We start from the raw sequence: 15,745 nt of genomic DNA, 5'->3' as shown, positions 1-15,745 counted from the left end.
GTTTTGGAATGGGTAAAACCTACGAACTATCGGTGGAAAATATCTTACAGAGAATGTCAAAATTGTGTACTGAAATAATGAAAACAAAAGGGGGTCACATCCACGAATAAAAAAAATAAATATTTAATAATTACAGACTTTGGTTATAACTGTATTCTTATGAATATAAATTTCAAAATCGATCGTGTTGTTTTTTCACGTGTATCACGCAAACTATTAGTGTGGGCAGAAGCTTTTGACCGGTAGTATAAGTCATACGTAGACGCTTAGAGGAAAAAACATTATTTACAAGGGTTAAAAAGGTTAAAACATCGATGTACTGAGAGTATATTGAAAAATTGAAATAATTATAGAAAAAATTAGTTGTTTGTTCTTTTTAAACGCATTTGTATATCCATACAAAGTCCCAGTAAGAAAAAAACGAAAATAGAGTAGAGTAACCCAATTAAGGAAAGTCCAAAATCGAACTATAAACCCTTATACGATTCAAATCGAAATTAATTATTGATGGAAACAAGATTAACGAGAATAAATAATTTTGCAGACGTTATGTAACTTAATAAGCGACCCACGAATAAATTAAAATATGAAACTATGTTATTAAAAAAATTTCCCGGCATTAATTATGAACTTTTCGCAATTAATTGATAGAAGAATGATAAGTCAGATTTAAAAATGCATAAATAAATCAGTGGCGCGTTGTAACTCTTAATGGACCACTCACTCGTTAATTTCTTGTCTAAATTGTAATTATTTTTGTACTGCAAATAGAAAAAAATTAAAGGAATTGAAAAAAAGGTAGTAAAAAACATTTCCCCACGACTATATATTATGTAATAATATATCCAATTCACTCCACTCTATTTTTGATATTGAAAGGAGTGATGTCACTTAAAATTTTCGAATTTAGCTAATACGTAATTATATCACGAGGGTTTCTACTAAGTTTTGAGATAAGACAACACTGTTTAATAGAGAACGTACTCAGAACATTCATCTTTGTCAAAAAATTAAATTATATCGCGGACATATTCGTGAGAAGACTTTCGACATAGTTTAATCCCTCAGCAGTGTGTCGATCAAGTCCCTTCGACTTTTGGCGGGCCACCATGTTTCGCTGGTTTTTCGTCAATCGTGGTCGCACTTCGTTACAGAATGAATTTCATGTGACTGTTTTGTCAGAAAACATCGCATACATCTAATATTGCACGAAAATTTGACTGACAAAAAGAATTTTTCGCGTTGGATACCCTCAAATACGCTCTTGTTGATTGGCGCAAAGAAAAAATTCAATCGAGGTGCTTCAAAATACGTCCATGACACTGCATGGGTCTTTCAAGGCGAGTCAAATTCTATAAAAGTTGTTCGCGCACGAAGCACTCCGAAGCAAATGGTCTAAATGGTATACCGATTGCATTCTCCACCTCGGCAATGCGAGCTCCCACACATCAGTTTAAACAAAAACATTTGTTTAACAACCAATGATTTCTTCTTATTTCCGTAGATCAAAAATAATCTAAAGATGCGATTGATGCGTTCAAATTATATGTTTTGATGGTACCTCAGTCGGAATGGACAAAATGCTTCGAAAATTGGATGCAAGAGTGTATTGATCTTAATGGAGAATATTTACAAAAATAATAATGAATGAATCCAATTATATTTGTCTAAACTTATTAGGTAACTTAATTATTTACATCTCATAAAATAAGACAAGTAGATACAGAATTATCACTTACAGAAAATGTAGTTTCGTCTCCATCCAATTTGAAAAAATTCTAGAGAAGTATGCGGTGTAAGTTTTGTTTATATTGCTGATTTATATTTGGAACAAATTAGAAATGTCATTAGTTCTTACTAAACTAAATAGAAATTCGTCAAATTCTTCAAGTTATAATATCAACATCTAATGTTTCATAATATCACAAATAGCTGGAAAAAAAAAATAATTAAGTTTATTTTCCCCCTTCCAGTATGATAGAAGCTGAAACGTGTTCTAGCAGGATCTGGAAATGTAGTTTAGATGGACTTACTTGGATTCGGTTCACTGAATTGGTCGGAAATCTTTGCTTTCTTTTATCTGACGGAAAAAGAAAATACGGGCTTACGTATCGCGTAGCTCCTTATAAAATTTTCAGAGCAGTGCTTCTAGAATTGTCTACTTTTCAGACTGTTACCCTTAACAACCATTTTTACTCTAATTTGTATATGTATATTAATGGTTTAAAAAAATTACGAGTTTTCGAATGAAGTATTAGTTCAAAATTTAAGATATAAAAGCATTCCAGGAAATCTATTTCAATAAAAACAAGTGTGGACAAGTTACCAAAGAATAATAAGATATGATAAACCAAAGGAATAGGTTTTATAGACCACGGTAGTTCAGACAGTGTTGTTAAAGATGACTTTTGAATCTTCTCATACGGTAATGATGATGTCTTAAAAAATGGTTCCAGCAACGAATAAATCTTCTTTCGCAGATCCGTAAAATAGTAATGGATAATGAAAGTTATCACGTAGAGGTGTGTGGTTCAAAATAGGGCTGCAAGAAAGTCATTTGTCAATGCCACCCGTATTCAAACGTTGAACTTTAAACAGAAGAAGATACCAACTTCAACAATCAAACATATGATGCTACAATAATTTACATCTGTTCGAGGATATAGAGGAAAAACATAATTATGGAAGAAAAAATGAAGAAGAAGTTCAATAAGATTTGATTTACAACTAAAATAAAATCGATCATGAAGTATGCCTTTTGCGAAAAACAAGCCTCGTAAACTACCTCTAACATGGCGTTGAAAAGTGTGCCTTTTATGGAGAATACAGCTCCAGCTAGAGGATATAGAGGAAAAACATAATCATGGAAGAAAAAATGAGGAAGAGGTTCAATAAAATCTGATTTACCACTAAAACCGATCATGAAGTATGCCTTCTGGAAAAACACGAAAAACACGCCTCGGAAACTACTTCTAACATGGGGAGAAAAGTGTGCTTTTTATGGAGAATACAGCTCCAGCTAGAGGATATAGAGGAAAAACATAATTATGAAAGAAAAAATGAGGAAGATGTTCAATAAAATCTGATTTACCACTAAAACCGATCATGAAGTATGCCTTCTGGGAAAAACACGAAAAACACGCCTCGGAAACTACCTCTAACATGGCGTAGAAAAGTGTGCCTTTTATGGAGAATACAGCTCCAGCTAGAGGATATAGAGGAAAAACATAATTATGGGAGAAAAAATCGGGAAGAGGTTCAATAAAATCTGATTTACCACTAAAACCGATCATGAAGTATGCCTTCTGGAAAAACACGAAAAACACGCCTCGGAAACTACTTCTAACATGGGGAGAAAAGTGTGCTTTTTATGGAGAATACAGCTCCAGCTAGAGGATATAGAGGAAAAACATAATTATGAAAGAAAAAATGAGGAAGATGTTCAATAAAATCTGATTTACCACTAAAACCGATCATGAAGTATGCCTTCTGGGAAAAACACGAAAAACACGCCTAGAAACTACCTCTAACATGGCGTGGGAAAGTGTGCTTTTTATGGAGAATACAGCTCCAGCTAGAGGATATAGAGGAAAAACATAATTATAGAAGAAAAAATAAGGAAGAGGTTCAATAAAATCTGATTTACCACTAAAACCGATCATGAAATATGCCTTCTGGAAAAACACGAAAAACACGCCTCGGAAACTACTTCTAACATGGGGAGAAAAGTGTGCTTTTTATGGAGAATACAGCTCCAGCTAGAGGATATAGAGGAAAAACATAATTATGGAAGAAAAAATGAGGAAGAGGTTCAATAAAATCTGATTTACCACTAAAACCGATCATGAAGTATGCCTTCTGGAAAAACACGAAAAACACGCCTCGGAAACTACCTCTAACATGGCGTGGAAAAGTGTGCTTTTTATGGAGAATACAGCTCCAGCTAGAGGATATAGAGGAAAAATATAATTATGGAAGAAATAATCAAGAAGTTCAATAAGATTTGATTTACAACTAAAATAAAATCGATCATGAAGTATGCCTTTTGCGACAAACCAGCCTCGTAAACTACTTCTAACATGGGGAGAAAAGTGTGCTGTTTATGGAGAATACAGCTCCAGCTAGAGGATATAGAGGAAAAACATAATTATGGGAGAAAAAATCGGGAAGAGGTTCAATAAAATCTGATTTACCACTAAAACCGATCATGAAGTATGCCTTCTGGGAAAAACACGAAAAACACGCCTCGGAAACTACCTCTAACATGGCGTGGGAAAGTGTGCTTTTTATGGAGAATACAGCTCCAGCTAGAGGATATAGAGGAAAAACATAATTATGGAAGAAATAATCAAGAAGTTCAATAAGATTTGATTTACAACTAAAATAAAATCGATCATGAAGTATGCCTTTTGCGAAAAACACGCCACGTAAACTACCTGTTACATGGCGTGGAAATGTTTGCATTTGATAGAGAATACAACTCCAGCTAACTTTTGAATGACTTTTTCTCAGAAATGATAAATCTTAGTGGAAAAGGTATAAGAAATTATTTACTTGATCTACAGTTTTCGTCTGAGCTATTTTTATCACAAAGCTAATCGTTTGGCAAGAATATCCAAAAATCCCAATTTACAAACTTTTCACCTTGAATGAAAATTTTAACACACACGGGATCCATAGGGACTTACCATTATAATGGTATCCTTTACGTGCTTATGAATTTACCAGTAAGCAAGGATAGTCCTATTTTTTGGGTTAATTTGACCTGGCTAATAAGAATGTTGACAAATATAATGTAAAACTGGTAACGATTATGAATGACTTTGCGATAAACGTTATTTCCTGAATTATCTTTGAACATATGTTCTACATTAATACCCCGATGTCTGCTTCTCAAATCCCACAATATTCTTATGTAAATTCTAAAAATAAGGATTATACCATTGTTCTATCATGTGGTTTGCACATTTTTTAGATTGTTCATATATTTTGTTAAAGTATTAACATATCCAAAGAACAACAAAATATAAGCCGATTTGAATCTGTGGGACGCAACATTAAACAGTATTCACAATACGATTTAATACTGACTGTCTAAAGACTGTTTAAAATTAGAATAAATTACCTTGATGTAATAGAAATCCAGAGGTGTGAATTGAGAAAAAATAAAAATAAAAACATAAGAAGATAATTTTTTCATTAAAATGCGCTTACAAAGAAAGTTTTGTATAACCTACATGAGACTTGTAAACTTTAGGCTTCTTCTGCATACTTTCTGTCACAAAATATTGATCTTATTGGTGTCCTTATCTCTAAAAAGCAAACTAATTCTTTGCGGCGATCTCAATATTGATTATTCCAGTGTGTGTGCTGGTCAAGAATGTCTTCAGTCAATTTTTTATTCTTTTGGTATGGTCCTGCATGTAACGGCACCAGAACCAGAATAACTAAGATCTAATACTATAGACTCTGGCATGTCATCATATTATCCAGACAACATCGACTGTACAGTCTGTACTTTACTCTAAACTAGAGGGCTTATTGCCGGCATTTCTTTAAAAGATTCAAAATTCTGACTCTTCCTGCCTTATTCATCTTTGAATCCGTTCCTATTCCACGTTCAGAATTAATTAAGGGCTCAATATTTTACAATGCAAAAAAATGCACAATCACTTGCCAATTTAAACTCTTTAAACGGCTTCTATTCTAATAATAATATTCAATTCCGGGTATGCTGCATACTGGTTTAATTTTACTTTGGATGTATATACTAATTACTTATTACTTCTACGTATAATTTTGTTACTCATTGTGATTTTCTTCTGTATATTGAAATTTTTTTACAAGCTTTTGTCTACAAATTGTAACAATTTTTTGACAATAAAGCATTTCTCTATCTCTTCTTTCACTGCCTTATCCGTTGCGGCTATTAACAAAGTTATTCTTATCTGGTTTATTGCGTTTCTAAACAGATCAACAGATGAAACTCCAAATTACTGGAGTAGGTTGTGAAATCATGATTACTGTCTACTCTCCGGTCTCCTCGTACTATCCACTTTGCCTTGGACAATCAACTACAACGGAGCGTCGATTGTAGTCCAAGCTTCTACATCATAGAAAAAAAAAAAGAGAAAATATGTAGCATCTGACTAGTCTTAATTTTAATTGGAAAGAAATATCTTTGCTGGTATATAGTATCTTCATGTTAAATGCATCTCGAGGTCTTTCTATCCGTGATCTTATTTCTTATACCTGGTCCTATTTCGCGTTTACTGTGATTCCGAGATATGTGTACGTTTCTCCCCGATCTATGTCTTTACCGTTTATTGTAAGACCTGGTTATGTGCTACAGGTTCACCAGCCAAATTGTCAACCATAGGGAATAATGCAGCCGCAGCTGTACCCGCCCGTCCCCCATTTAAATTAAAAATAAATAGACAATTTAAAAAAAAAATAGATATACAAAAAAAACCTAAACTAAAGGGAACCGTTTTTTACTTAGACTACTCTTTTCGTCTTTTTCTGGCCATTTCAGAACTCCAGCTCTGCAGAGGAGCAGCTCCTATATCAGGGCCAACTCCAACAAACCTTCCTATATAAAAAATGTCCCTTATCCCGCTTAAAAATTTATTTTGATTTATTTATTTTGACGTTTCAAATATTTAATATTTGAAAATTTCACGATCTGGTTGTAATGTTGACGAAAATATTGATGAAATTATTGAAAAATGTGTGTGGAAAGCATTTATGAGTTTTCGCAATGGTAGAAAGTATGAATTAAATGGAAATCGGATGCCGGAAGACTTGGTGTTGTTATTAAATAATTGAACTGTGAACATGAGAAAAAAAGATGGTAGTTTAAAGAAACTAATGTTAAAACCTAGCAAGCTGTTACTAGAAAAATATAATAAAGAAATGAAAGTTACTATTGTTGTATTTCAACAAAGTGTCCGTGATTCTATACGACGAAAACTGCAATCATATCCATACAAAAGGAAACAAAATTCGACAGTATTAAGTTCCGTAGAAATGATAAATTTATAATATAAAACCACCCCTGAAGGGCTGCAATATTAATTCCATCACATAGACGCGGTAGAATTAGCTTGGCGAGGTGGGGAAGCTGTTGCTTGCTTGAGAGACTTTTTTTGTATAGAATGGAAAAAAAGGTTCTGTAACAAATCGAGTTGAAGTAACCTTGTATTCAGCAAGACTTACCAAAGTGGTTAAAGAATGTGTACCGAAACCAAATTTTTAATATAAAACAACGGCAGCATTATTATTTAAAAGCTTGATATCAAAAAGTGGCCCAAATATTAAAATCAACAGATTATTTCATCACTAGCAATCCGAAAATGATCACTGTATGGATTTTGGGGTATCGTGTACATTGCGACTAAAAGGATCTATTGTATTCGAAAAATGACCAATGGTATGATAATATACCCATCTTATATATTAAAAACATTCTCTCCATTCAGAGTCCGTTCAGGCGTTCTACTCAACCGATTTGCTTAATTTTTTTTTTTCAATGAAAGGTATTGATGCACAGATCAGCCATCAACCATCGGATTTCATCTAATTTTCACCATTCTCAAGTTATACTCAAATGCGATTTCCCACTGTACATTACTTATGGGAGTTTTTCACATACACACGATCTATCCTCAATATATCAGGTTCTATTCAAGATAGAGACTTCGTTTTGGTTTAAGAACACTCGCTGAAACGCCTTCTTTCTTTTGAGTTTTTGTATACTTAAATCGGTTGAGTTGGAGAGGAGCTAGGCGCGGACATTCAATGTGGAGTTATGGATTTTTGTAAGTTTTTGGCAATTTTTCTACATTCAAAGATCTATATCTCAGGTTCTAATATAGCTACAGAGTTGTATGTAGCCCTATCACGTGGGAAATCATTCAAAAATGTCAAGGTAGAGATTAAACCAAAGGGTCGACGCACAGCCAATGTTGTTTGGAAGGAAGTATTGTGAAATTACATAGTCTATTGTATTATGAACAATGTAGAAATGATGGTTGATTTTTTGACCGTGCCCCGATACTTTTTGTATACCTTTGATAACATAAGTATTGATTGATTTTATGACGAAGCTATAATTATCCATTGTTGGATGCTGCGGAGCAGCACGGGTCTGGACTAGTTGGATTTAAAATTGGACAAATTCGTCTGCCGAACGATTGGCTTGTATACCAAGAAAAAAAATTCTAACCACTCCAAAAGAGCGACAGCGGTTAGTCGATTGGCCAAAAGTGATGTACAAAAGCAAGAGCTTATAAAAATTTCGGGGCACATCAATGCCCACTCAATAAAACCCTACTTGAATATTGACATCATAATCAAATTAACAACAGCATACGTATTGGAAATACATCTTCGACAGTTATAGAAACTAATACGTCTGGATCTAATTGATCTTTTGTTAATTGCGTCTTCAAATAAATTGTTTTTGCTCCGTATTTTCCCAATAATTAGCAAAAAATTCTCTAATAACCCTCGAACTTGATGCTCAAAAATTTTATAACAACTTTTTCAAGCCTATTGCTTATAGCGATAGTTATTACTACTGAAAATAATCGTGCATAATTAAAAATTGTTTTCGACCTAGTTCTTACGAGAGGTGGCTGTGTTATTGAACTTAAGTTTATAAACTAAAATCTAAATGTAACTATAATAAAATTTTGAACTGTACAATATATTAAAGAACCCAAAGGCGTCATGCTATTCTTAAATTAGCGAAATAGATACCCGACAGCAGACAATTTTTCTTAGGTTCATTGTTTAGAGGAAGCGTTTTAGAAAAATAAATTGAAGTCTGTAGGTACGTGGGAAGGCCAGTATTTGTAAATTAGGCATTGCTCCAAAAACAAGATCAAATGTTAAGGAAAAACAGAGATGTTTTAAAATTTAGAACACGAAAGTTGGAAGTTTGTTTTTTATTCTTTTTTTAACGGTGGATAATTAATGCAAAAATAAAATAAAAAATCTACGAATTTATACCAGGTATTCACAGATAATGATATTATTTGACAAAATTAAGACAAATAATATATAAAAGCAGTGACGGATCTATGAAGAGGGCTAATGGGACTATAGCCCCACCTATTGGGTCTAAACTTTAATTTAATAGAACAGGAAAATTTCTAGAATTGTCAAAAATGTATCATAAAATTTATAGGAAATTTGAATAATTTAACAGTATGTAGATAAACAGAAGATTATATAAAATAAAATGGTTTTATTTTCAATTTATTGTAGTTCCAAAAACTCCGTTATTTAATAAAATCCGTGCCTTTGTACTGGAGCATTGTTACATTTTAAATATTCGAGAAATTCTATAAAACCTCGGAATTTATTCGAAATCTTCCTCTACCCATCTCAAGTTTAGAAGAAAGTAAATTTTAGTAAATTTGTAGTGATATTTTTCTTTTAATTCGCTATTAAGTTTTTCTTTGCTTTATTTATCGCGCTCACAAAACGTCCGGTTATAACTTTGCTTTAAGCAAATTTTATATGATAGTTTCCATATAAATTCAGTTTTTGTATATGTTAAAGTACTTTTTATTCAAATCTTTTCTTTCTACTCGTTCCTTCTTCAGTAATTTCCATCTATATTCCCGTTTCCTTCCTCGTTTTATCTTTTTATCGAAAGTTTTGCGGCAGGTTGGAGTTTAAACCATCACAAGTAACAAAAAATACAACTCGAACATCTGGGAATCCAGTTGAGGGTTATCCAGAATTTCCATAGATAAATCCCAGTCTTATCTTTAATATATAATATATGATATATATGATTCGTTTTCAATTTATAACTGCTTTTTATTCGTTGTGCTCTTTGGAATATGCAGTTAGTGCGAATTAAGTATTTTTTTCAATAAATTTATTTGTTGCTAAAACTTTTTATATTTTTCACAACAATAAATATTAATATGGATAATCGTGTCCAGGGATAGTTTTAGTTTGATCATTTTCATTATTAATTCATAAGGTATTTCCAGTTTTTCCACCTTTTTTATTAATTTTTAACGTAGTTCGTTAAAAAGCTGGTGGCGTCTTATACAAAATTAAGAAATGAAAAATAATGTTTACTCGCCGTATAAAATTCTACAAATCGTGAGTCCACGTGGACTCATCATCTCCATTATTTACCAATGAAAACATCGAATCGTAAACATAAATGCATTTCTATTGGCCAAAGACGTATATACACAATTTCTTCGAAAGCAGCAGACCGCCATGAGCTTTGGAAAAACTGTGTTGACCATGTTATCAAAAGACAAGATGAGTATGTGGTATTACCCTCTTCTGAACCCTTCATAATTCAATCAAATAATGACTCTACTTCAGACGATTCTAAAGAATTATTTATAAAGATACTTTGGTCTTGAAATGTTTTTTTCTTTTGTTTTATTTGCAAAAAAATTATTTTCCTTCGTGGCTTTTGGTTTGAAATTTTGTTTACCAGAAAAAAACGAATAGGGTACAAAAAGGGCTCGGTTCACGTCTTGTACCCTGTTTAAACTAAACTCCCTTACAGGCAGGTACATTTTACTTGGCTACTTATGTTTTATAATTTAATATTCAGTTGTAGCAAGTTAACGAGGTATAACAATTATTTTTTTTTCAAATTCCAAGTAGGAGCATCTACCTAAATTATGGGGCGTATAATGCCGTCCAATTTATAATGATTCGATTGCCTTTTAATGAATACTTTCTCGCATTAGATATACATAATTTTAAAAGTATTTATAAAATGAGATATCTACACCTATGATAGATCAAACAAAATTGTCGACAAGGGTTTTTATCTAGTTTTTATAATCTGCAATTGATATTGTAAGAACTATAACGCTATAGTACTTAATAATCATTGAAAAATTGCTATAAATATATGGTTGAAAACATCTTAGGAGGGCACTTTTGATTTTGATATCGGGCAGCTTCAGCTATAGTCGTTACAGGGGAATGTGATAAATTTACTACTATAAAGTAACAACTAATGACTTGAAATATTACAATTCCGCCCATATAATACAATTATTAAATACTGAAACCCCAAAGTACAATGTACGCTCGGGAGAAATATACAATTTTTCTCACTTGTATAATTATGTACAATTACTGGCTAGAAATAACAATTATTATCTATAAACTAAAAGTATTCAACCTCAATACTAAAAGTTTAACTGATTGAAGATGTCTATATTAATACTAACATTTTTAAAAGTAGATATATAAACAACAAACATTTATCGGCTATCCGAACCCAGATTTTAAGCAAAATATATTTTGAAATGAAACGGTAACAGCACGAAATGGAATATACATTTCTCAATAGGTAAAAGTTATCCAAGAGATATATTTATATGCCCACCTATTTTGCGAGATTCTTTCGCTTTCGTCATTACGTGGGCGATCACTCAAGATATTTCGGGTTAAGAATGAATTTTTCAAAGATAGAATCGCCAAGGCGTAGACGGGTTACTATCTAACTTATTTCTATTAAATTTTCCGTACAAATCGAATGATTTAGAAAAATAGTTTCGCTCTTGTGTATCTTTAATATGTCTCCGGATGAGTGGAACAGCTCTTGTTAAAGATAAAAAAAGTTCAACCATATTTCGTTAAAGATAGTATTGATCAATTAAGCATTTGGAAATTATCACAAAACTTTTTTTTCTCTATAGTAAAGTGCCTTTCATATTATGTCAAATTCAACTAATAGTTATGCCAAACTTTTAAGTCATCGGTCAACTAAAATTTTCCCATTATCTCACAAATCAAAGACTAATGGTTTATAATAAAGACTATCATGACAATATTAATCTGTTGGAATGATCTTTATTAAACTTTTCTGTTTTTAAATATAATGTTAACATTACAAGAAACCTTTATTTAATTGTCAAAAAATCGATACACAAGGTCATTGATTTTTTCAGGTAAATGTATCCAAAGTGTACGATTAGCAAATGTGCTAATTGGCATTTAATCAAGAAATTTATTACAACAACAGGAAGTATTCATTATAAGATATAAAATTTCATTATGAAACTGATGCAAGAGCTTTAGATGCAAATTTCAAAATATCACTTAGAAATTACAAAGATAGGTAAAAGTTAAATTTTATTTATCACATTTCATAAGAAGATAACGTAGCAAGGCTTGTCTTTAGGGAAGCTAATTTTAGAAGACAGAAATTTTCATAATAATTTTTTCTTCTACATCTAGTACTTCTACCAAAAGTGATGTTTCGTCTCCCAAAACTATCGATATTGGAGCCAAGACAATCCCCTTTCTAGGAGCCCCCAGACTTGAACGACGGAGCTTGCTTGGGCCAAAGCTGAAAAACCCGGCCTTGGCCAACCAATAATGGCCCTAACCTGGGTAACCCGACCTTTGCCATCCTATAGTCAGTTCTTAGTGATACTATAAAACTATATTTTATTAACAATATAAAAAAAATCTATTTTTACAAGCAACCAGGCCTGGTTCAAGCTTGTAAACCACGCGAGGGGCATTGTTATCATCCCAGAGTCCCATCAAGACTGGGTCAATAACGGCTTCTAAGCTAGGGTCAGAGTTGTACATACTTAGCCCAAATCTGTACTTATACTGGGCTCATCGTAAAGTCCTATATAGGTTTACGGAATTGAAGCAAAAGGTATTATTTCAAAAGAGTCAATGTTTGGTGTGAATCGAAAAGTTGTAGATCTTCTTTTATGTTTCGTACAGTTGGGCCAAGAGGAGCAGGTAGTTTCAAATTAATAACAAACATATAATTGGACCCTTGCGGCAATTAAATATGATAATTACCGCAATCCCATGAAACATTGGCTTTAGTCGCAAATCACGTAACCCCAATTTTTTCCTATATCAACATTTCGATACGATTAGATAGATAATTTATGAACGCTTCTATCAGAAAAACTCGCGAAGACTCAAAAAATCCGATACAATTTAAAAGTCTAAACAGACAACCTCCCCATTTTGTTTAAAGCTAACCTCACTTTATGTTAATTTACTTGAGCTGTTTTTCTTCAATTATCTCTCAACATTTGATATCTGGCCAATATTTCACTCTTTTATTGAAAAAACAAAAGGTTTTGTGTCCACTAAAATTTGGTGCTATGGAGTTTTCTAACTTTGCTGGAAACAGTTCATATGGATAGGACGTTTAATTTTAGTTCAATAAATAACAGATAATTTTGGTTTAAGTATTGCCCGATTAATAGACTTTATTATTATTATTCTCTCCTCTAGTATCCTAGCAGTTCGGCCCAATTATGCGCTGCCCCTTTTTTTTGCCTACAACTTTTTCCACGGGACTTGCAGTTTTGCAAGATAAAGCATTTTTTCAGCCTTAAAAACTCGCTCACTTCGACTTACCGCTCTCAGCTCGACCGTAAATTATTTTTCATTCCATTTTGGTTATCTTTTCTACCTTTCCCAATGATATTATTTTTTGGTTTCAAATATCGACCTTGGTCAGGGGACACCATATATTTTTAATGTTGTAACCAAAATATGCAAATAGAAAACCCAAAAAATGCGCATAAATCATGCAAGTCATTCAGTCAAAACATGAACAAAAATGTTATAAATATGCAACAAAATTCTCATACATCAATTAATTGATCTAGAAACAAAGCTTTAATTGGTTTCTATAAACGAAAGTTGTCGGTTTACGAATGAGTAAGGAATTTGGTTAGATTCGTCAGACAATTCTGAAATAAAAAAAAGCGGCTTCCAAACAAATACCCCGTTTTGGAAGAGGAGTTTTCGGTAATTTTGTTCCATAGAATTGAACACTTATAGGGGCTTTAAAATATTTTTCTTATCCGCAATTAAATTACATTCTTCAACAACTCTATTTAAAGTATGGACAAGACACGTTACATGTTTGAAGTTGGGGTGTAAGATTTCCAAATTTTTCATAGTTCTTTTCATGTACGGTGCTGCATCTGACAAAATGACCTCCAGGAACAGGTGCAGGAAGAGAAAATGTTGAAAGTCTCTCGTGCAAATGTGGCCAATGTCAGTGATTTTTTTATTTCAACACTTTAGCAGCAATGAGTTAAGATTTTGGAAAAATATCGTCGGTAATTATAATTAATGGTTTCGTTAATACAATCGCCGTTCCGGCGAAACAAAGACACAAATATATTTTTTTTAGAATTTAACTTTATTGTAGAAAACTACTTGTAAACACATATTATTTTCGAAGGAACAACGACGTAAATGTATCTCGAAAGTTAGCCGCTAGATAGCAGTTGCGAATGTTCAACCGCCAGCTCGAAGAAATCTGTAGAATACCGACGCAACGTTTGTCCTGTACTGAATTTTTATATACTATGTATTTTCTCAATTACCTCCGACTATAAGGAAGTAAGGTATTTTTACGGTAGTGTTGATTCAACTGGTACATTGAAGTTTTCATTACGCAGCTTTGAAATACTTGGTGTCATCATGGGTTTCGGTTTAATATGTCTTGTACGTTTAGATTTTTGAACATTGGTTGGAAACATTGCGTTAATGTGGGTTGTGACACGTTCCCAGATTTTATCTTACTTAATTTAGTAATATAAGGAAAAGTTTTCACGCGTCGGTCTTCTTATAGCTTAATCAGTACTGACGCTAAACTAACTTTAAGACATTTTACTAAGAATTAGCGCTTATTGTGGACAATTCCTTGAAATGGGAGTTACATATTGTCTCCTCATCTAAAAAATTAAGTTCCTCCTGTTTTGCGCTGAGATCAGTTTCCAAAGAACTGAACTTAACAGTTTATTATGCACTTATTGAGTCGCATCTCCGATATGCCCTTCCCTTCTGGGATACGTGTGGTGTGACTCAATTTGAGCGAATATTTAAACTACAAAAGAGAGCTGTTAGATATTTACTCGTACTACATGGCAGGGCTAGCTGTAGGGACTTCTTTAAAAGATTAAAAATTCTGACTTTTCCTTCCTTATTCATCTTTGAATCCATTTGCTTAAGGCTATCCACTTGGGAACGCTGAACACGACCTTTACCTATTTGCTCTACGTTCAGAATTAGTTAGGGGGAGCTCAATATTTTACAATGCAAAAAAATGCACAATCACTTGCCAATTGAAATCAAATCGATATCATCTTTTCTCACATTTCGCAATATTTACTGGAAAGTGCCTTCTACTCTGTAAACGACTTCTGTTCTAATAATGATAATTAATTCCGGACTTATTTATTACTATTATTTACTGATTATTACCTATTACTACTACTTATTAACCATTGTGGTTTTATTCTGTATATTGAAATTTTATTTTATTTGTATCTTTATTTATTTATTTATTTTTTGTTTGTTTTTTAGTTTTTACAAGCTTTTGTCTACAAATTATAACAATTTTTTGACAATAAAGCATTTCTCTCTCTGTTTGATATTGCTTTAATATTAGTTTCTTAAGAACTACAATAAAAGTAATTGCTTCGGAATAAGAGATTTATAAAACCGTTAAGTTTTGAAACGCCTGCCAGAGCTTTGCATCTTTCAAAATTTGTTCAATTACGAACAATATGTTAATTGGTAAAAATATAAGTAAATATTTGAAAAAATTCATATAATATGTGGAATATGCGCTTTAAATATTTGAGTTTCCTCAGTTATGACTCAAAATTTTCGATTTGCGAGTAGAATAATGCTTTTATTATTTTTTAAGCTTTAGATTCTTGTTCCAGTCACCGCAAATGAA

The 15,745-nt window shown here is 32.5% G+C and overlaps 1 protein-coding gene across 4 annotated transcripts in view; it reads right to left on the bottom strand.

Annotated features, from left to right (window-relative positions):
- The window catches only part of LOC130444607 (zinc finger protein 208-like), a 184,022-nt gene that overhangs the window by 65,103 nt on the left and 103,174 nt on the right, over positions 1-15,745 (bottom strand). The window lies entirely within an intron of this gene.

This window comes from Diorhabda sublineata, chromosome 5 (assembly GCF_026230105.1).
Source record: "Diorhabda sublineata isolate icDioSubl1.1 chromosome 5, icDioSubl1.1, whole genome shotgun sequence".
NCBI lineage: Eukaryota > Metazoa > Arthropoda > Insecta > Coleoptera > Chrysomelidae > Diorhabda > Diorhabda sublineata.
Note: the sequence above shows the minus strand (reverse complement) of the source record. Positions and strands in the feature narration are given on the sequence as shown.